Genomic DNA, 22,155 nt, shown 5'->3' with positions numbered 1-22,155 from the left:
AGTATGGACCAAGGCTGAAAGGTTTACGGTCATGCAGTATGGACCAAGGTTGAGACATTTAGGGTCATGCAATATAGAACGAGGCTGAACAATTTAGGGTCATGATGTATGGATCGAGGCAGAATAGTTGAGGGTCATTGATATTGACCTAAGGCTTAGCTGTTTAGGGTCATTGAGTATGATTCGAGGATGTGCAGTTCACGGTCATGCAGTATGGATCGAGGCAGAGCAGTTTAGGGTCATGCAGTATTGACGGAGGCTGAGCTGTTCAAGGTCTTACAGTATGGACTGCAACTGAGCTGTATAGGGTCATGCAGTATAGACTGAGGATGGGCTGTTTAGGGTCATACATTATGGACTGCAGCTGAGTAGTTTAGGGTCATGCAGTATGGACAAAGGTGAAGAAGTTTGGGATCCTGCAGTACGAACTGAGGTCGAGAAGTTTAGGGTCATGCAGTAGGGACCGCGGCCAAGAAGTTTAAGGTCAGGTTGTATGGGCCTTTCTGGGCAGTTTTGGGTCTGACAGTATGGACCGAGGCTGAATAGTTTAGGGTCTACAGTATGGGTCGAGGCTGAGCAGTTTAGGGTCATTAAATATGAACCGAGGCTGAGGAGTTTAGGTTCACGCATTATGGACTGAGGCTGAGGAGTTTAAGGTCATGCAGTATGGTCCGAGGCTGAGCAATTTAGGGTCATGAAGTATGGACCGAGGCTGGGCACTATAGGGTCATGTTGTATGGATTAATGTGAAGCACTTTAGGATCATGCAATATGGACATAAGTTCAACAGTTTAAGGTCTTGCAGTATGGACCAAGGCTGAGCAGTTTAGCATTATGTAGTATGGATTGAGGCTAAGTAGTTTAGTGTCATCCAGTATGGACCGAGGCTGAACAGTTTAGGGCCGACAGTATGGAACGAGGCTGAGCAGTTTAAGGTCATGGAGTATGGACCGAGCCTGAGCAGTCTATGGTCATGCGATATGCTCTGAGGTTCAGCAGTTTAGGGTTCTACAGTATAGAATGAGACAGAGAAGTTCAGGGGCATGCAGTATGGACCGCTGTTGAGCTGTAGAGGGTCATACACTAAGGACCGAAGCTGGGCAGTTTAGGGTCATGGAGTATGGACCGCGACTGAGCATTTTAGGGTCATGCAGTATTGATCGAGGTGAAGAAGTTTGGGATCATGCTGTACGGACCGAGGCCGAGCAGTTTAGGGTCTTGCAGTTTGGACCGATGCTGAGACGTTTTGGTTCATGCAGTAGGGGCCATTGCTTAGAGGTTAGGGTCAGGCAGTATGCACCGAGGATGAGTTGTTTAACGTCATGCATTATGGACTGAGGCTGAGCAGTTTAGTGTCATGCAGTATTGACCGTGGCAGTGCAGTTTATGCTCATGCAATATGAACCGAGGCTGAGAAGTTTAGGGTTGTGCATTGTGGACTGAGGCTGAGGTGTTTATGGTCATGTTGTGTACATCGAGGCTGAGTAGTGTAGGGTCATGTAGTGTGGTCAGAGGATGAGCAGTTTAGGGTCATACAGTATGGACCGAGGCTGAGCAGTATAGGGTCATGCAGTATGGATCGATGCTAAGCACTTTAGGTCTTGCAGTATGCCCCTAAGCTGAGCAGTTTGGGTTATACAGTATCGACCGAGGCAGAACAGTTTAGCTCGTGTTATATTTACCGAGGCTGAAAAGTTTAACGTCATCCAGTATAGACGGAGACTGAACAGTTTAGGGCCATGCAGTATTGATCGAGGCTAAGCAGTTTAGGGTCATCCAGTATGGACCAAGGCTGAAACGTTTGAGGTCATGCAGTATGGACCGAGGCTGGGATGTTTAGGGTCATGCAATATAGACTGAGGCTGAGATGTTTAGGGTCATGCTGTATGGATCGAGGCAGAATAGTTTAGGGTCATTCATAATGAGTTAAGGCTGAGCAGTTTAGTGTCATGCTAAATGGATTGAGGTCAAGGAGTTTAGGGATATGCAGTATGCATGGAGGCTAAGAAGTTTAAGGTCATGCAGTATGCACCGAGTCAGAGCAGTTTAGGGTTCTACAGTATGGAATGAGAAAGACCAGTTACGGGTCTTGTAGTATGGACCGAGGCTGAGCTGCTCATTATCAAGTAGTATGGACTGCAACTGAGATATATGGGGTCATGCGGTAAGGACCGAGGCTAGGCATCTTAGGGTCAGGCAGTATGGACCACGACTGAGAAGTTTACGGTCATGCAGTATTGACCGAGGTGAAGAAGTATGGGATCATGCAGTACGGACCAAGGCCACACAATTTAGGTTCATGCAGTATGGCCCGATGCTGAGAAGTTTAGGGTAATGGAGTATTGGCCTATGCTTAGCAGTTTTGGTTTAGGCAGTATGGACCGAGCCTGAGTAATTTAAAGTCATCTAGTATTGACCGTGGCTAAGTAGTTTAGGCTCATCAAGTATGCATCAAAGCTGAGCAGTTTTGGGTCAAGCACTATGGACCAAGGCTGAGGAATTTACTGTCATGCAATATGGAAAGAGGCTGAGGAGTTTAGGGTCATGTTGTATACCTCCAGGCAGAGCAGTTTAGGGTCATGCAATATGAACCAAGGCTCAGCAGTATAGGGTCGTGCATTATGGACCGAGGTTGAGGAGTTTAGGGTTATGTTGTATACGTCAAGGCTGCGCAGTGTAGGGTCATGCAGTATGGTCCGAGGCTGAGCAGTTTAAGGTCATACAGTATGGACTGAGGCTGAGTAGTTTAGGGTTAAGCAGTATGGACCGAGGCTGAGTAGTTTAGGGTCATGCAGTATGTATTGCGGCTGAGCAGTCTAGGGCCCTGCAGTAAGGACAACGGCTGAGCAATTTAGGGTCATGCAGTATGGACCGAGGTAAAGAAATTTGGGATCATGCAATACGTAACGAGGCTGAGCAGTTTAGGGTCATGCAGTATGGACTGATGCTGAGAATTTTAGGGTCATACACAATGGGCCGATGCTGAGCAGTGTACGGTCAGGCAGTATGGACCAAGGCAGAGCAGTTTAGAGTCATGCAGTATGGATCGTGCCTGAGCAGTTTAGGCTCATCCAGTATGGAACGAAGCTGAGCAGTTTTGGGTAAAATGGTAAGGATCGAGGCCGAGCAATTTAGGGTCATGCACTATGAACCGAGGCTTAGCGGTTTAGGATCATGTGTTATGGACCTTGGCTGAGGAGTTTAGGGTCATGTCTTACATATCTAGGATGAGCAGTTTAGGGTCATACAGTATGGTCCGAGGCTGAGGAGTTTAGGGTCATGCAATATGAATCTGGACTGAGCAGTTTAGGGTCATGTAATATGGACTTAAGATGAACAGTTTAGAGTCATCCAATACGGATCGAGGCAGAGTTGTTTAGTCTCATCCAATATGGACTGAAGCTAAGCAGTTTTGGGTCAAGCAGTATGGACCAAGGCTGTGGAGTTTAGGGTCTTACGGTACAGTTCGAGGATAGGCAATTTGGTGTCATGCAATATGGACCAAGCTTGAGCAGTTTAGGGTCATGCAGTATGGACTGTGGCTGAGCAATGTAGGGTCATGTAGTATGGACCTATGCTGAGCAGTTTAGGGTCATGCAGTGTGGACCGAGGCTGAGCAGTTTAGCTTCATCCAATATGGACCAAGGCTGGCTGTTTAAGGTCGTGCTGTATGGACCAAGCCTAAGCAGTTTACGATCAAGCAATATGAACCGAGGACGAGTAGTTTAGGGTCATGTAGTATGGACCGAGATTGAGGAGTTTAGGGTCACGTTGTATGGATCGAGGCTTAGTTGTTTAGGGTCATGCAGTATGGATGAGGCTGAGCAGTTTAGGGTCATGCAGTAACGACAGAGGCTACGCAGTTTAAGCTCATCCAGTTTGGACCTAGGCTTAGCTTTTTTGGGTCATGAACAATGGACCGAGGCTGAGAAGTTTAGGGTAGTGCAATATGAACCAAGGGTGAGCAGCTTAGGGTCATTCAGTATGAACTTAAGCTGAGCAGTTAAGGGTCATGCAGTATGGATCGAGGCTGAGCAGTTTAGTGTCATGTAGTATGTACCGAGTCTGAGTAGGTTGGCATCATTAAATATGGACCCAGGCGAAACAGTTTAGGGTCTTGCAGTATGAATTGAGGCACAATAGTTTAGGTTAATGTAGTATGGACCGAGGCTGAGCAGTTTAGGGTCCTGCAGTATGGAATGAGGCTAAGCAATTGAGGTTCATGTAGTGTGGGCCAAAGCGGAGCAGTTTAGGGTCATGCACTATGGACCGCGGCTGAGCTGTATAGGGTCTTGTCATATGGACTAAGGCTGAGCTCTGTAGGGTCATGCAATATGGACCTTTGCTGAACAGTTTAGTGTTTGGCAGTATGTACCGAGGCAGAGTAGTTTAGGGTCAGGCAGTACAGACCGAGGCTGAGCCACTTAGGCGCATCTACTATGGACCGAGTCTGAGAAGTTTTGGGTCAAGCAGTATGGATCGAGACTGAGGGGATTAGGGTCATGCAGTATAGATCGAGGATGAACAGTTTGGTGTCTTGCAGTATGGACCGAGGCTGAGCAGCTTAGGGTCATGAAATATGGACTGAGGCTGAGCAGTATAGGGTCATGCAGTAAGTACTTAAGCTGAGCAGTTTACTGTCATGCATTATGGACCGAGGCTGCGCAGTTTAGCTTCATCCTGTATGGACCGAGGCTGAACAGTTTAGGGTCATGCAGTATGGACCAAGGATGAGCAGTTTAGAGTCGAGCAATAAAGACAGAGGCTGAGCAGTTTAGAGTCATACTACTTTGACAGAAGCAGAGCAGTTTAGCGTCATTGAGTTTGAACCGAGGCTGAGCAGTTCAGGGTCATACAGTATGGATTGAGGTAGAGAAGTTTAGGGTCATGCAATATGGACCGGGGCTGAGCTTTTTATAGTCATGCAGTATGCACCAAGGTCGAGACTTTTAGGGTTCTGTAGTATGGAATGAGACAGAGCAGTTCAGAGGGATGCAATCCGGACCGCGGCTGAGCAGTTTAAGGTCATGCAGTATGGACCGAGGTGAAGAAGTTTGGGATCATGCAGTACTGACCGAGGCTGGCTAGTATAGGGTCATGCAGTATGGACCGATGCTGAGAAGGTTAGAGTCATACAGTAGGGGCCAATGCTGACCAGTTTAGGGTCAAGCAGTATAGACCATGGCTGAGAGATTTAAAGTCATGCAGTATGGACTGAGGCTAAGCAGTTTAGGGTCATGAAGTATGGATCGAGGCTGAGCAGTTTAGGCTCATTCAATATGAACCGAGGCTAAGAAGTTTAGGGTTATGCATTGTGGTCCATGGCCGAGGCTTTTATGGTCATGTTGTATACATCGAGGCTGAGTAGTTTAGGGTCATGTAGTATGGTCAGAGGATGAGCAGTTTAGGGTCATACAATATGGACTGAGGCTGAGCAGTATAGGGTAATGCAGTATGGATTGATGCTACGCCTTTTAGAGTCATCTAGTATGCACCTAAGCTGAGCAGTTTAGGGTCATACAGTATGGACCGAGGTTGAGCAGTTTAGCGTCGTGCAGTATTTACCGAGGCTGAGCTGTTTAGGGCCATGCAGTATTGATCGAAGCTGAGCAGTTTAGGGTCATCCAGTATGGACCAAGCCTGAAAGGTTTATGATCGTGCAGTATTGACCGACGCTGAGAAGTTTAGGGTCATGCAATATAGACGGAGGCTGAGCAGTTTAGGGTCATGCAGTATGGATCGAGGCAGAACAACTTTGGGTCATTGATAATGAACTGAGACTGAGCAATTTAAGGTCATGCTAAATGGATCGAGGCAGAGCAGTTTCGTGTCACGCAGTTTGAATGGAGGCTGAGCAAGCTAAGGTCATGCAGTATGCACCGAGTCTGAGGAGTTTAGGGTTCTGAAGTATGGAACTAGAAAGAGCAGTTCCGGGTCATGCAGAATGAACCAAGGCTGGGTTGTTCATTATCAACTAGTATGGACAGCAGCTGAGCTATATGGGGTCATGCAGTAAGGACCGAGGCTAGGAAGTTTACGGGTCATGCAGTATGGACCGATGCTGAGAAGTTTAGGGTCAAGCAGTATGAGCCTATGCTGAGCAGTTTTTGGTCAAGCAGTAGGGACCGAGGCTGAGTAGTTTAAAGTCATGCAGTATGGACCGTGGTTGAACAGTTTAGGCTCATCTAATATGGATTGAAGTTGAATAGTTTTAGGTCAAATAGTATGGACCAAGGCTGAGCAGTTTACCGTCATGCATTATGGCTAGAGGCCGAGGATTTTAGGGTCATGTTGTTTACATCTAGGCTAAGCAGTTTAGGGTCATGCCATATGAAATGAGTCTGAGCAGTTTAGGGTCATGCATTATGGACCAAGGCTGAGGAGTTTAGGGTCACATTGTATACATCGAGGTTGAGCAGTGTAGGTTCATGCCGTATTGTCAGAGGATGAGCAAATTAAGATCATACACTATAGACCGAGGCTGAGCAATATAGGGTCACGCAGTATGGATCGAGGCAGAGAAGTTTAGGGTCATGCAGTATGCATTGAGGCTGAGCAGTTTAGGGCCCTGCAGTATGGAACAAGACTGAGCAGTTCATTATTATGCAGTATGGAATGCGGCTGAGCTATATAGGATCATGCACTAAGGACCGAGGCTTGACAGTTTCGGGTCATGTAGTATAGACCGTGGCTGAGCAGGTTAGGGTCATGCAGTATGGACTGAGGTGAAGAAGTTTGGGATCATGCAATTCGGATTGAGGCCGAGCAGTTTAGGGTCAGGCAGTATGGACCGATGCTTACCAGTTTAAAGTCATGTAGTATGGATTGTGGCTGAGCAGTTTAGGCTCATCCAGTATGGATCGAAGATGAGCAGTTTTGGGTTAAGCAGTATGGACCTAGGTTGAGCAATTAGGGTCATGCACTATGAAACGAGGGTAAGCAGTTTAGAGTCATGTATTATGGACTGAGGCTGCGGCATTTAGGGTAATGTTGTACACATCGAGGCTCATCAGTTTAGGGTCATGCAGTATGGTCTGTGTCTGAGCTTCGTAGGGTCATACAGTATGGACTGAGGCTGAGCAGTATAGGGTTATGCACTATGGACTGAAGTAGAGCAGTATAAGGTCATCAAGAACAAACCGAGGTTGAGAAGTTTCGGGTCATTCAGTATGGACCGAGGCTGAGGAGTTTAGAGTCATGCAGTTTGGACAGAGTCTGACCAGTTTAGGGTCATGTAGTATCAACTAAGGCAAAGTAGTTTAGGGTCATGTTGTGTGGACCGAGGTTGAGTAGTATAGGGTCAGGCAGTATGGAACGATCTAAAGGAGTTTAGGGTCATGCAGTATGTAAAAAGGAAGAGCCGTTTAGAGGGACCAAGGCTAAGCAGTTAAGGGTCATCCAGTAAGGACCGAGGTTGAGCAGTATTAGGTCGTGCAGTATGGACTGAGGCTGAGATGTTGAAGGTCGTGCAGTATAGACCGTGGCTTAGCTATATAACGACCGAGGCTGAGCAGTTTTGGGTCATGCTGTAGGGACCGTGGCTAAGCAGCTTGGGGTTATGCAATATGAGCCGAGTCTGAGAAGTTTAGGGTCATCCAGTATGGACCGAGGTTGAGGAGTTAGGGTCATGCAGTATCGATCAATGCAAAGTAGTTTAAGGTCATGCTGTATGGACCGAGGTAAGCAGTTTAGAGTCATACTGTATGGACAGAGGCTAAGGACTTTAGACTCATCCAGTATGGATCTTGGCAGAGCAGTTTTGGGTCTTCTTGTATGGACTGAGGCTGAGCATCTTAGGGTCATGAAGTATGGACCGGGGCAGAGCAGTTTAGAGTCCTACAGTATGGGCACATGCAGACCTGCTTAGGGTCATGCAGAATGGATCGAGGCTGCCCAATTTAAGGTCATGTTGTACTGACCGAGGCTGAGCAGTTTACAGTCTTGTAGTGTAGACCGAGGCCGAGCAATTTAGGGTCATGTAGTATGGGTCGAGGCAAAGTAGTGTTGCGTTATGCAGTATGGACCGAGGCTAAGTAGTTTAGGGTCATGAGGTATTGATCGATGCTGAGCAGTTTAGGGTCATGCAATAACGTTCGAGGCTAAGAAGTTTGGGTCGTGCAGTATGGACAGAGGCAGAGTAGTTTAGGGTCTTGCAATATGGACCGAGGCTGAGCAATTTAGGGTCTTGCAGTATGGACCGTGGCTGAGCAGTATAGGGTCATGGAGTATGGACGGAGGCTGAGCAGTTTAGGATCATTCAGTATGGAACGATGCTGAGCAGTTTAGGGTCTTCCAGTATGGATCGAGGTTGAGCAGTTTAGGGTCATACAGTATGGACCTAGGCTGAGCAGTTTAGTGTCATGCGGTATGGTCTGTGGCTGAGTTGTATTGGGTCATACAAAATTGATCGAGGCTAAGAAGATTTTGGCCATGCTGTATGGAGTGAGGCTAAGCTGTTTGGGGTCAACTGCTACGAACTGAGGCAGAGCAGTTTAGGGTCATGCAGTATGAACCAAGGCTGAGGACTTTAGGGTCGTGTAGTATGGAACAAGGCTGAGTAGTTTAGGTCACACAGTAAGGACTGAGGCTGAGCAATTGAGGGTCATGCAGTATGGACCGAGGCTGAAATGTTTTGGCTCATCCAGTATGGACTGAAGCAGAGCTGTTTGGCGCCATGCAGTATGGAATGACGCTGAGAAGTTTAGGGGCATGCAATATGAACTGAGGCTGAGTTGTTTAGAGTCATGCAGTATGGGCTTATGCTGAGCAGTATAGGGTCATGCAGTATGGACCCAGGGTAAGCTATTTTGCGTCACGCAGTATGAACCGAGGCTATGGAGTTTAAGGTACTGCAGTATGAACCCAGGCAGGCAATTTCAGGTCACGCTGTATTGACCGAGGCTACATAGTTTAATGTCATGCAGTATGGATTGAGGTTGAGCAATTTACGGTCTTGCAGTGTGGACCGAGGCTGAGTAGTTTAGGGTTCTGTAGTATGGACCAGGGGTGAGCAATTTCAGGTCATGCAGTATGGACCGAGGCTAAGTCGTTTAGGATCATGCAGTATTGACCGAGGCTGAGCAGTATGGACCGAGGCTGAGCAGTGTCAGGTCAAGCAATATGAACCGAGGCCGGGCAGTTTATGGTCATCCAATATGGACATAGGCTGAGGAGTTTAGGGTCATGAAATCGGGATCGAGGCTGAGCAGTTTAAGCTCATGCAGTACGGATTGGGGCTGAGCAGTTTAGGGACACGCGGTTTTTATCGAGGCTAAGCAATTTAGGGTCCTTCAGTATGGATCGAGGCAGAGTAGTGTAGGGTCAAGCAATATGAACCGAGGCTGAACAGTTTAGGGATATGCAGTGTGGATCGAGGCTGAGCAGTATAGGGTCATGCAGTATGGATGGAGGCTGAGCAGTTTATGGCTCTGCGTATGGAATGTGGTTGAGCAGTTTAGGGTCAGCCAGTATGGACCTAGCCTTAGCAGTTTTGGGTCGTACAGTATTGATTGCAGCTGAGTTGTATTGGGGCATGCATTATCGACCAACGTTGAGCAGTTTTGGATCATCCAGTATGCACTGAGACTGAGCAGTTTAGGGAAAAGCAATATGAACCGAGGCCGAGCAATTTTTGGTCATGCAGTATGGACTGAAGTTGAGCAGTTAAGCTCATCCAGTATGGACCGAGGCTAAGCAGTTTTTGGTCATGTGGTACGGACCTAGGCTGAGCGGTATAGGGGCATGCAATATGAATCGAGGCTGAGCAGTTCGCAGTCATACAGTATGGACTCAAGCTGAGCAGTTTTGGTCATGCAGTGTTGACCGAGGTTGAGCAGTTTAGCGTCATGCAGTATGGACCTAGGCTGGACAGTCTAGCGCCTTTCTATATGTACTGAGAGAGAAAAGTTTAGAATCATGCAATATGGATCGAGGCTGAGCAGATTAGGGTCACGCAATATGGACCGAGGCTGAGCAGTTTAGGGTCATGCAGTATGGACAGAGGCTGATCCGTTTAAGGTCATAGAGTATGGACCTAGGTAGAGCAGTTTAGGTTCATGCAGTATGGACCGAGGTAGAACAGTGTAGGGACATGAAGTATTGACTGAGGTTAACCAGTTTAGGGTCATGCAGTATGCATCGAGGTTGAGCAGTTTAGGGTCTTGCAGTATGAAACGAGGCAGAGCAATTTAGAGTCCTGCAATATGGACTGAGGTTGAGCAGTTTAGGGTCATGCAGTATGGACCGAGGCTGAGCAGTATTGGGTCCCATAGTTTGGACGGAGGCTGAGCAGTTTAGGATCATGCAGTAGGGAATGAGGCTAAGCAGTTTAAGGTCATCCAGTATAGACCGAGGCTGAGACGTATAAGGTCATTCAGTATGGACTTGAGCAGAGCAGTTTAGGGTCATGCAATATGGACTGAGGCTGAGCAGTTTAGCGTCATACAGTATGGACTGAGGCTAAACAGTTTGGCATCATTCAGTATGGACTGAGGCTGAAACGTTTTAGGGTCATGCAGTATGGAACGAGCCTGAGCAGTTTAGGGTCATGCAGTATGAACCGAGGCTGATCAGTTAGGGTCATTCAATACGGATCGCAGCGGTGTAGTTACAGTGATGCAGTATGGACCGAGGTAGAGCAGTTTAGTGTCATACAGTATGGACCGAGGTTGACCAGTTTAGGGTCATGTAGTATCGACCGAAACTGAGCAGTTTAGGGTCCTGCAGTATTGAAGTAGGTAGAGTAGTTGAGGCTCATGCAGTATTGCCCGAGGCTAAGCAATTTAGGGTCATGAAGTATGGACCGCGGCTGTGCTGTATAGGGTCATCAAATATGGACCGAGGCGGAGCCGTTTTAGGTCATGTAGTATGGACCAAGGCTAAGCAGTTTAGAGTCATTTAGTATTGACCAAGGCTGAGCAGTTTAGGGTCATGCAGTGTGGATTGAGGCTAAGAAGTTTAGGGTCATGCAGTATGTATCGACGTTGAGCAGTTTAGGTTCACGCATTATGAACCAAGGCTGATCAGTTTAGGTTCATGCAGTGTGGACTGCAGTTGAGATGTATTGGGTTATGCATTATGGACTGAGGCTGAGGTGCTAAGCATCATGCAGTATGAATCGAGACTGAGCAGTTTAGGGTCATGCAGTAGGGACCCAGGCTGAGCAGTCTAGGGTGATCTAGTTTGGACCGAGGCTTAGCAGTTTTGGGTCATGCAGTATGGATCGAGGTCGAGTAAGTTCGGGTCATGCAATGTGAACCGAGGTTGAGCTGTTTGGGGTCATACAGTATGGACATAAGCTGAGCAGTTCGGGGTTCTGCAGTTGGAGCGAGGCAGAAAAGTTTAGTGTCATGCAGTACGGACCGAGGCTGAGCAGTTTAGCATCATTCAATATGGACTGAGAATGGACAATTTAGGGTCACACAATATGGATGAGGCGGAGCAGTTTAGGGTCAGGCAATATGGACTAAGGCTGAGGAGTTTTGGGTCATGCAGTATGGACCGAGGCTGATTAGTGTAGTGTCATTGAGTATGCAATGAGGCTGTGCAGTTTAGGGTCATCCAGTAGGGACTGAGATTGAGCAGTTTAGGGTCATGCAGTATGGACTGAGGCTGAGCAAGTCTTCGTCATGCAGTATGGACTGACGCTGATCCGTTTAAGGTCCTGCAGTATTGAAGGAGGCAGAGTAGTGGAGGCTCACGCAGTATAGCAGGAGGATAAGCATTTTAGGGTCATCCAGTATGGACCGCGCCTGAGCTGTATAGTGTCATCAAATACGGACCGAGGCGGAGCCGTTTTGGGTCATGTAGTATGGAGTTAGGCTAAGCAGTTTAGAGTCATTCAATGTTGACCAAGGATGAGCAGTTTAGGGTCATGCAGCATAGACTGAGGCTAAGAAGTTTAAGGTCATGCAGTATGGATCGACGTTGAGCAGTTTAGGTTCATGCCTTTTAAACCAAGGCTGATCAATTTAGGGTCATGCAGCTTGGACTGCGGCTGAGCTGTATTGGGTTATGCGTTATGGATTGAGGCTGTGGTGCTGAGCGTCATGCAGTATGGATCGAGGCAAAGCAGTTTAAGGTCATGCAGTATGGATAGAGGCTGAGCAGTTTAGGGTCCTGCAGTATGGACCCATGCTGAGCAGTTTAGGCTCATCCAGTATGGACGGAGGCTTAGCAGTTTTGGGTCATGCAGTATGGATCGAGGCTTTGCAAGTTCGTGTCATGCAATATGAACCGAGGCTGAGCTGTTACAGTATTGACATAAGCTGAGCAGTTTAGGGTCATACAGTTGGACCAAGGCTGAGAAGTTTAGCGTTATGCAGAATATGGACCGAGGATGAATAGTTTAGGGTCTCACAATATGGACGAGGCGGAGCTGTTTAGGGTCATGCAATATGGAACGAGGTTGAGGAGTTTTGGGTCATGCAGTATGGATCGAGGCTGATCAGTGTAGGGTAATTGAGTAGTGAATGAGGCTGAGCATATTAGGGTCATCCAGTATGGACAGAAAATCAGCAGTTTTGGGTCATGCAGTATGGACTGAGGCTGAGCAAGTCTTGGTCATGCAGTATGGACCGCCGATCAGTTTAGGGTCATAGAGTATGGACCGAGGATGAGCAGTTTAGGGTCATGAAGTAGGGAACGAGGCTGAGTAGTTTAGGGTCATTCAGTATGAACCGAGGCTGACCAGTTTAGGGTCATGTCGTATGCACCGCAGCTGAGCTGTATAGGGTCATGCCATATGGAATGAGGCTGAGTAGATTTGGGTCCTGTTGTATGGACCGAGGCTAAGCAGTTTCGGGTCAAGCAGTATTGTCCAAGGCTGGGTAGTTTAGGGTTATGTAATATGGATTGAGTCTAAGAAAATTAGGGTCCTGCGGTATGGACGGAGGCAGAGTAATATAGGGTCATGCAATATGGACCGCGGCTGAGTAGTTTAGGGTCATGCAGCATGGATTGAGGCTGAGCAGGATAGGTTCATGAAGTATGGACCTGGGCAAAGTAGTTTAGGGTCATGCATTATTGACCGAGGTTGAGCAGTTTAGGGTCACGTCCCATGGACCGGGGTTGCTCAGTATAGGGTCATGCAGTATGGACCGAGGCTGAGCAGTTTAGGGTCATGCAATATGGAACGAGGCTGAGAATTTCGGGTCATGCCATATGGACTGCGGATGAGCAGTGTGAGGTTCTGCAGTATGGACTGAGGTTGAGCAGTGTTGACCGAAGCTGAGTAGCTTTGGGTCTTGTAGTATGGACCGAGGCTAAGACGTTTAGAGTCAAGCAATATGAAACGAGGTCGAAAAGTTTAGGGTCACGTAGTATGGACTGAGGCTAAGATTTTTGGGCTCATCCAGTATGAACCGACACTTAGCAGTTTTGGGTCGTGCGGTATGGACTGAGGCTGAACAGTTTAGGCTCATGCAAAATGAATCGAGACTAAGCAATTTAGGGTCTTGCAGTACGGACTTAAGAGGAATAGTTTAGGTTCATGCAGTATGGATAGAGGCTGAGAAGGTTAATGTCATTCAGTATGAACCATGGCTGAAAAGTTTACGGTCATGCAGTATGGACCAAGGCAAAGCAGTTTAGGGTCATGCAATATGGATAGAGGCTGAGCAATTTAGGGTCATGCGATATGCACCAAGGCTGAGCAGTTTAGGGTTAAGCTGTGTGGAACGAGGCAAAGCAGTTGATGTTCTTGCAGTTTGGACCGAGGCTGAGCATTGTAGTGTAAGGCACTATGGTCTGCAACTAAGATGTATACGGTCATGCAGTATGGACTGAGGCTGAGCAGTTTAGGGTCATGAAGTATGGACCTATGCTGAGTAGTTTAGGGTCAGGCAGTATGGACCGGGACTGAACAGTTTAGGGTCATCCAGTACGAACCGAGGCAGAGTTGTTTAGGCTCATCCAGTATGGACCAAAGCTGAGCAGTTTTGGGTCAAGCAGTATGGACCGAGGCTGGAGAGTTTAGGGTCATGCGGTATAGATCTACGATGAGGAATTTGGTGTCATGCAGTATGGATTGAGCTGGAGCAGTTTAGGGTCATGAAGTATGGACCGAGGTTAAGGAGTTCAGGGTCATGTATTATGGATCGAGGCTGAGTGGTTGAGGGTCATGCGGTATGGACCGAGGCTGAGAAGTTTAGGGTCATGCAGTATGGACTGAGGCTAAGCAGTTTAAGCTCATCCAGTTTTGACCGAGGCGTAGCTGTTTTGGTTCATGCAATATGGACAAAGGCAAAGAAGTTTAGGGTCGTGTAATGTGATCCAAGGGTGAGCAGTTTATGGTCTTGCAGTATGGACTTAAGCTGAGCAGTTTAGGGTCATGCAGTATGGATCGAGGCTGAGCAGTTTAACGTCTTACAGTATAGAACGAGGCTGAGGAGTTGAGGTTCATGCTGTGTTGACCGATGCTGAGCAGTTTAGGGTGATCCATTATGGACCGCGGCTGAGCAGTATGTGGTCATGCAGTATGGACCGAGGCTGAGAAGTTTAGGGTCATGCAATATGGTCCGAGGCTGAGCAGTTTAGAGTTATACTACTTTGATAGAGGTAGAGCAGTTTAGGGTCTTTGAGTATGAACCGAGGCCGGGGAGTTCAGGACCATGCAGTTTAGGATCATGAAATATGGAATGATGCCGAGCAGTTTCGAGTCATGCAGTATGTATCGAGGCCGAGTAGTTTAGGGTTTGCTGTATGGAACAAGGCAGGGCAGTTCACGGTCATGCAGTATGGATAAAGGCTGAGCTGTTCAAGGTATTGCAATATGGACTGCGGCTGAGATGTATAGGGTCATACAGTATGGACCGAGGTTGACCAGTTTAGGGTCATAAAGTGTGCACTGCGGCTGAGGAGTTTAAGGTCGCACAGTATAGACAAAGGTGAAGAAGTTTGGGATCATGCAGTATGGATCGAGTCCTAGATGTTTAGGGTCATGCTGTAGGGACCGATGCTGAGTAGTTTAGGGTCATGTTGTATGGGCCTATGCTGAGAGGTTTTGGGTCAGGCAGTATGGACTGAGAGTGAGCAGTTTAGGGTCATGCAGTACGGATAGAAGCTGAGCAGTTTTGGGTCAAGCAATATGGACCGAGGCTAAGCAGTTTAAGGTCATGCAGTATGGACTGCGGCGGAGCTATATTTGGTCATGCGGTGTAAACTGAGGCTGTGCAGTTTAGTGTCATGCGGTATGGACCTACGCTCAGTAGTTTAGGGTCAGGCAGTAAGGACTAACGTTGAGCAGTTTAGGGTCATGCTGTATGGACCGAGGCTGAGTTGTTTAGGCTCATCCAGTATGGATTGAAGTTGAGTAGTTTTGGGTAGAGCAGTATGGACCAAGACGGTGGAGTTCAGGGTCATGCGGTATAGATCGAGGATGAACAATTTGGTGTCATGCAATATGGACTGAGCCCGAGTAGTTTAGGTTCATGTAGTAAGGACCGAGCCTGAGGAGTTCAAGGTCATGTTGTATGGCTCGAGGCTGAGCAGTTAAGGGTCATGCGGTATGAAATGAGGCTAAGCAGTTTAGGGTCATGCAGTATGGACTGAGGCTAAGCAGTTTAAGCTCATCCAGTTTTGACCGAGGGGTAGCTGTTTTGGTTCATACAATATGGACCAACGCAGAGAAGTTTAGGGTCGTGCAATATGAACCGAGGGTGAGCAGTTTAGGGTCATGCAGTATGGACTTAAGTTGAGCAGTTTAGGGTCATGCAATATGGATCGAGGCTGAGCAGTTTAGTGTCATGCAGTATGGACCGAGTCTGAGAAGGTTAGCATCATTTAGTATGGGCCAAGGCTGAACAGTTTGAGGTCATGTAGGATGGACCGAGGCAGAACAGTTTTGGTTAATGCCGTATGAACCGAGGCTGAGCAGTTTAGGGTCCTGCAGTATGGAACGAGGCTGAGCAGTTGAAGTTCATGCAGTGTGGACCGAGGCCAAGTACTTTAGGGTCATGCACTGTGGACCGCAGCTGAGCTGTATAGGGTCATGCCGTATGGATAGAGGCTGAGTAGTGTAGGGTGCAATATGGACCTTTGCTAAGCAGTTTAGTGTCAGGCAGTATGCAATAATGCTAAGAAGTTTTAGGTCAAGAAGTATGGACCAAGACTGAGGGGACGAGGATCATGCAGTATAGATCGAGGATGAGCTGTTTGGTGTCATGCAGTATCGATTGAGGCTGATGCAATATGGACTGAGTCTGAACTGTATAGGGTCATGCAGTATGGACTTGAGTTGAGCAGTTTAGGGTCATGCAGTATGGACCGTGGCTGAGCAGTTTAGCTTCATCCTATATGCTTGAACAGTTTAGGGTTGTGTAGTATGGACCGAGGCTCAGCATTTTAGGGTCATGCAATATGGACCGAGGCTGAGCAGTTTTGGGTCATGCAGTATGTACCAAGGCTGAGTAGTTTAAGTTCCTACAATATGGAACAAGGCAGAGCAGTTCACGGTCATGTAGTATGGACCGAGGCTGAGCTGTTCAAGTTCTTGCAGTATGGACTGTGGCTGAGCTATAAAGGGTCATGCAGTATTGATCGAGGTTGGGCTATTTATTATAGTATGGAGTGCGGCTGAGTAGTTTAAAGTCATGCAATATGAAAAAAGGTGATGAAGTTTGGGACCATGTAGTAGGGAACGAGGCCGAGAAGTTTAGTGTCGTGCAGTAGGGACAGAGGCCGAGATGTTTAGGGTCATGATGTATTATCCTATGCTAAGAAGTTTTGGGTCTGGCAATATAGACCGAGGCTGAGCAGTCTAGGGTCATGCAGTATGGACCATGGATGAGCAGTTTAGGCTTATCCAGTATGGATGGAAGCTGAGCAGTTTTGGGTCAAGCAGTATGGACTGAGGCCAAGAAGTTTAGGGTCTTTAAATCTGAACCGAGGCTGAGCCATTTAGGGTCACTCATTATGGACCGATGTTAAGCACTTTAGGATCATGCAATATGTGCTTTAGTTGAGCAGTAGGGTCCTGCAGTATGGACCGAGGCTGAGCAGTTTCGCGCCATGTAGTATGAACCGAGGCTGAACAGTTTAGGGCCATGCAGTATGCACCAAAGCTGAGCAGTTTAGGGTCCTGCAGTATGGAATGAGATAGCAGTTCAGGAGTAGGTAGTGTGGACCGCGGCTGAGCTGTATAGGATCATGCAATAAGGACCGAGGCTGGGAAGTTTAGGGTCTTGCAGAATGGACAGCGGTAGAGCACTTTAGGGTCATGCAGTATGGATCAAGGTGAAGAAGTTTAGAACCATGTAGTATGGACCGCGGCTCAGCAGTTTAGGGTTCTGAGGATGAGCAGTCTAGGGTCATACAGTATGGACCGAGGTTGAGCCATATAGGATCATGCTGTATGAATCGATGCTAACAACTTTAGGGTCATACAGTATGCACCTAAGCTGAGCACTTTAGGGTCATACTGTATGGATCAAGGCTGAGCAGATTAGCGTCGTGAAGTATTTACCGAGGCTAAGTAGTTTAGCGTCATCCAGTAAGGACGAAGACTAAACAGTTTAGGGCCATGCGGTATTGACTGAGGCTGAGGAGTTTAGGGTCATCCAGTAAGGACCAATGCTGAAAGGTTTATGGTCATGTAGTATGGACCGAGGCTAAGAAGTCTAAGGTCACGGAATATAAGACGAGGCTAAGAAGTTTAGGTCATGCTGTATGGATCGAGGCAGAACAGTTTAGGGGCATTTATATTGAATTGAGGCTAAGACGTTTAGGGTCATGCTAAATGGATCGAGGAAGAGCAGTTTAGGGAATTGCAGTATGCACGGAGGCTGAGAAGTTTAAGGTCATGCAGTATGCACCGAGTCTAAGATGTTTAGGGTTTTGCAGTACGAAATGAGAAAGAGCAGTTCAAGGTCATGCAGTATGGACGGAGGGCTAGCTGTTCATTATTAGATAATATGGGCCACAACTGAGCCATATGGGGTCATGCAATAAGGACCGAGGCTGGGCAGTTTAGGGTCAGCAGTATGGACCGCGGCTGAGCAATTTAAGGTCATGCAGTATGGATCGAGGAGAAGAAGTTTGGGATCATGCAATACGGACCGAGGCCGAGAAATTTAGGGTCATGCAATATGGACTGATGCTAACCAGTTTAGGATTATGCAGTATGAGCCTATGCTGAGAAGTTTAAGGTCAGACAGTATGGATCGAAGGATCAAAGCTTAACAGTTTTGGGTCAAGCAGTACGGACATAGGCTGAGCAGTTTACGGTCATGCAATATGGAATGAGGCTGAGGAGTTTAGGGTCATGTTGTATACATCCAAGCAGAGCAGCATGAACCGAGGCTGAGCAGTTTAGGGTCATGCAATATGTACCGAGGCTGAGGAGTTTAGGCTCATGTTGTGTACATCGAAGCTGAGCAGTGTAGGGTCATGCATTATGGTCCGAGGCTGACCGGTTTAAGATCATACAGTATGGACCAAGGCTGAGCAGTATAGGGTCCTGAAGTATGGAACAAGGCAGAGAAGTTTAGGGTTATGCAGTATGGACAGAGGCTGAGCAATTTAGGGTGATGCAGTATGCATCGAGGCTGAGCAGTTTGGAACCCTTTTGAATGGAAAGGGATAGAGCAGTTCATTGTCATAAAGTATGGACCGCGGCTGAGCTGTATTGGTGCAGTAAGGACCGAGGCTTGACAGTTTAGGGTCATGCAGTATAGACCGCGGCTAAGCTGTTTAGGGTCATGCAGTATGAACCTAGGTGAAGAAGTTTGGGATCATGCAATACTGATCGAGGCCGAGAAGTTTAGGGTCATTAATATGAACCGAAGCTGAGCCGTTTAGGGTCACCCATTATGGACCGATGTTAAGCACTTTAGGATCCTGCAATTTGGACTTTCGTTGAGTAGTTTAGGGTCCTGCAGTATGGACGGAGGCTGAGCAGTTTCACGACATGCAATATGAACAGAGGCTAAACAGTTTAGGGCCACGCAGTATGGACCGAGGCTAAGCAGTTTAGGGTCATGGACTATGGACCGAGGCTAGGAAATTTAGGGTCATGCAGTATGCACCAAAGCTGAGCAGTTTAGGGTTCTGTAGTATGGAATGAGACAGCAGTTCAAGAGCATGTAGTATGGACCGCAACTAAGCTGTATAGGGTCATGCAGTAAGGACCGAGGCTGGGAAGTTTAGTGTCTTGCAGTATGGACCGCAACGGAGCAGTTTAGGGTCATGCAGTATGGATCGAGGTGAAGAAGTTTAGGACCATGTAATATGGACCGTGGCTGAGTAGTTTAAGATCATGCAATATGGATCGCGTTGAAGAAGTTTGGGTTCATGCAGTGCGTATCGAGGCCGAGCAATTTAAAGTCATGCAGTATGGACCAATGTTGAGAAGTTTAGGGTCATGCAGTAGGGGTCAATGCTGAGGGGTTTAGGTTCAGGCAGTACGGACTGACGCTGAACCGAGGCTGAGGCTGAGTAGTTCAGGGTCATGGAATATGAACCGCGGCTGAGAAGTTTAGGGTCGTGCATTATGGAGCGAGGTCGAAGAGTTTATGGTCATGATGTAAAAATCAAGTCTGAGTAGTTTAGGGTCATGCAGTATGGTCTGAGGAAGAGCAGTTTTGGGTCATACAGTATGGACCGAGGCTGAGCCGTATAGGGTCATTCAGTATGAATCGATGCTAAGCACTTTAGGGTCATGCAGCATGCACCTAAGCTGAGCAGTTTAGGGTCATACTGTATGGATCTAAGCTGAGCAGATTGGTGTAGTGCAGTATTTACCGAGGCTGAGCAGTTTAGCATCATCCAGTAAGGACGGAGACTGAACAGTTTAGGGCTATGCGGTATTGACCAAGGCAGAGGAGTTTAGGGTCATCCAGTAAGGACCAATACTGAAAGGTCTATGGTCATGCAGTATGGACCGAGGCTGAGAAGTTTAGGGTCATGGAATATAGACCGAGGCTGAGAAGTTTAGGGTCATGCTGTATGGATCGAGGCAGAACAGTTTAGGGGCATTTATATTGAACTGAGGCTGAGCAGTTTAGGGTCACGCTAAATGGATCGAGGAAGAGGAGTTTAGGATCATGCAGTATGCACGGAGGCTGAGCAGTTTAGGGTCATGCAGTATGCACCGAGTCTAAGATGTTTAGGGTTCTGCAGTATGGAACGAGAAAGAGTAGTTTAGGGTCATGCAGTATGGACGGAGGCTGAGCTGTTCATTATTAGGTAGTATAGACCACAACTGAGCTATATGGGGTCATGCAGTAAGGACCGAGGCTGGGCAGTTTAGGGTCAGCAGTATGGACCGCGGCTGAGCAATTTAGGGTCATGCAGTATGGACCGAGGTGAAGAAGTTTGGGATCATGCTGTACGGATCGAGGCCGAGCAGTTTAAAGTCATGCAGTATGGACCGATGTTGAGAAGTTTAGGGCCATGCAGTAGAGGTCAATGCAGAGGGGATTAGGGTCGGGCAGTACGGACTGACGCTGAGCCGTATGAAGTCATACAATATGGACTGAGGCTGAGTAGTTTAGGGTCATGGAATATGAACCAAGGCTGAGAAGTTTGGGGTCGTGCATTATGGAGTGAGGCCGAAGAGTTTATGGTCATGTTGTAAACATCATGGCTGAGTAGTTGAGGGTCATGCAGTATGGTCTGAGGATGAGCAGTTTAGGGTCATTTAGTATGGATCGAGGCTAAGCCGTATAGGGTCATGTGATATGAATCGATGCTAAGCACTTTAGGGTCATGCAGTATGCACTTAAGCTTAGCAGTTTAGGGTCATATTGTATGGATCTAGGCTGAGCAGATTGGCGTAGTGCAGTATTTATCGAGGCTGAGCAGTTTAGCATCATCCAGTATGGACGGAGACTGAACAAATTAGGGCCATGCGGTATTGACCGAGGCTGAGGAGTTTTGGGTTATCCAGTAAGGAACAATGCTGAAAGGTTTATGGCCATGCAGTATGGACTGAGGCTGAGAAGTTTAGGGTCATGGAATATAGACCGAGGCTGAGAAGTTTAGGGTCATGCTGTATGGCTCGAGGCAGAACAGTTTAGGGGCATTTATATTGAACTGAGGCGGAGCTGTTTAAGGTCACGCTAAATGGATCAAGGAAGACGAGTTTAGGGTCTTGCAGTATGCACGGAGGCTGAGCAGTTTAGGGTCATGCATTATGCACCGAGTCTGCGATGTTTAGGGTTCGGCAGTATGGAACGAGAAAGAGCAGTTCAAGGTCACGTAGTATGAACGGAGGCTGAGCTGTTCATTCTTAGATAATATGGACCACAACTGAGCTATATGGGGTCATGCAGTAAGGACCGAGGCTGGGCAGTTTAGGGTCATCAGTAGGACTGTGGCTGAGCAATTTAGGGTTATGCAGTATGGACCGAGGTGAAGAAATTTGGGATCATGCAGAACGGTCCAAGGTCGAAAAGTTTTGGGTCATGCAGTATGGACTGATGCTAAGCAGTTTTGGATCCTGCTGTATGAGCCTATGCTGAGAAGTTTAGGGTCAAGTAGTATGGACCGAAGATGAGCCATTTAGTGTCATGCAGTATGGACTGTGGCTGACCAGTTTATGGTCATGCAATATGGAATGAGGCTGAGGAGTTTAGGGTCATGTTGTATACATCCTGGCAGAGCAGCATGAACCGAGGCTGAGTAGTTTCATGCATTATGGATAGAGGCTGAGTTTAGGCTCATGTTGTATACATCGAAGCTGAGCAGTGTGGGGTCATACATTATGGGCCGAGGCTGAGCAGTTTAAGGTCATACAATTGGGACCGAGGGTCCTGAAGTATGGAACAAGGCAGAGAAGTTTAGGGTTATGCAGTATGGATAGAGGCTGAGCAATTTAGGGATGCAGTATGCATCGAGATTGAGCAGTTTAGGGCCCTGTAGTATGGAATGGGATAGAGCAGTTCATTGTCATAAAGTATGGACCGAGGCGGAGCTCTATAGGTGCCATAAGGACTGAGGCTTGACAGTTTAAGGTCATGCGATATAGACCGCGGCTAAGCAGTTTAGGGTCATGCAGTATGGACCAAGGTGAAGAAGTTTAGGATCATGCAATACTGATCGAGGCCGAGCAGTTGAGGGTCATGCAGAATGGACCGATGCTGAGAAGTTTAGGGTCATGCTCTATGGGCCTATGCTGAGCAGTTTAGGGTCAGGCAGTATGAATCGAGGCTGAGAAGT

The sequence above is a fragment of the Amborella trichopoda genome, chromosome 10 (assembly GCF_054954075.1).
Source record: "Amborella trichopoda isolate Santa Cruz 75 chromosome 10, AtrichopodaSantaCruz75HAP2 v2.0, whole genome shotgun sequence".
Taxonomy (NCBI): Eukaryota; Viridiplantae; Streptophyta; class Magnoliopsida; order Amborellales; family Amborellaceae; genus Amborella; species Amborella trichopoda.
The sequence above is the reverse complement of the archived record's forward strand: the minus strand, read 5'-3'. Positions refer to the sequence as shown.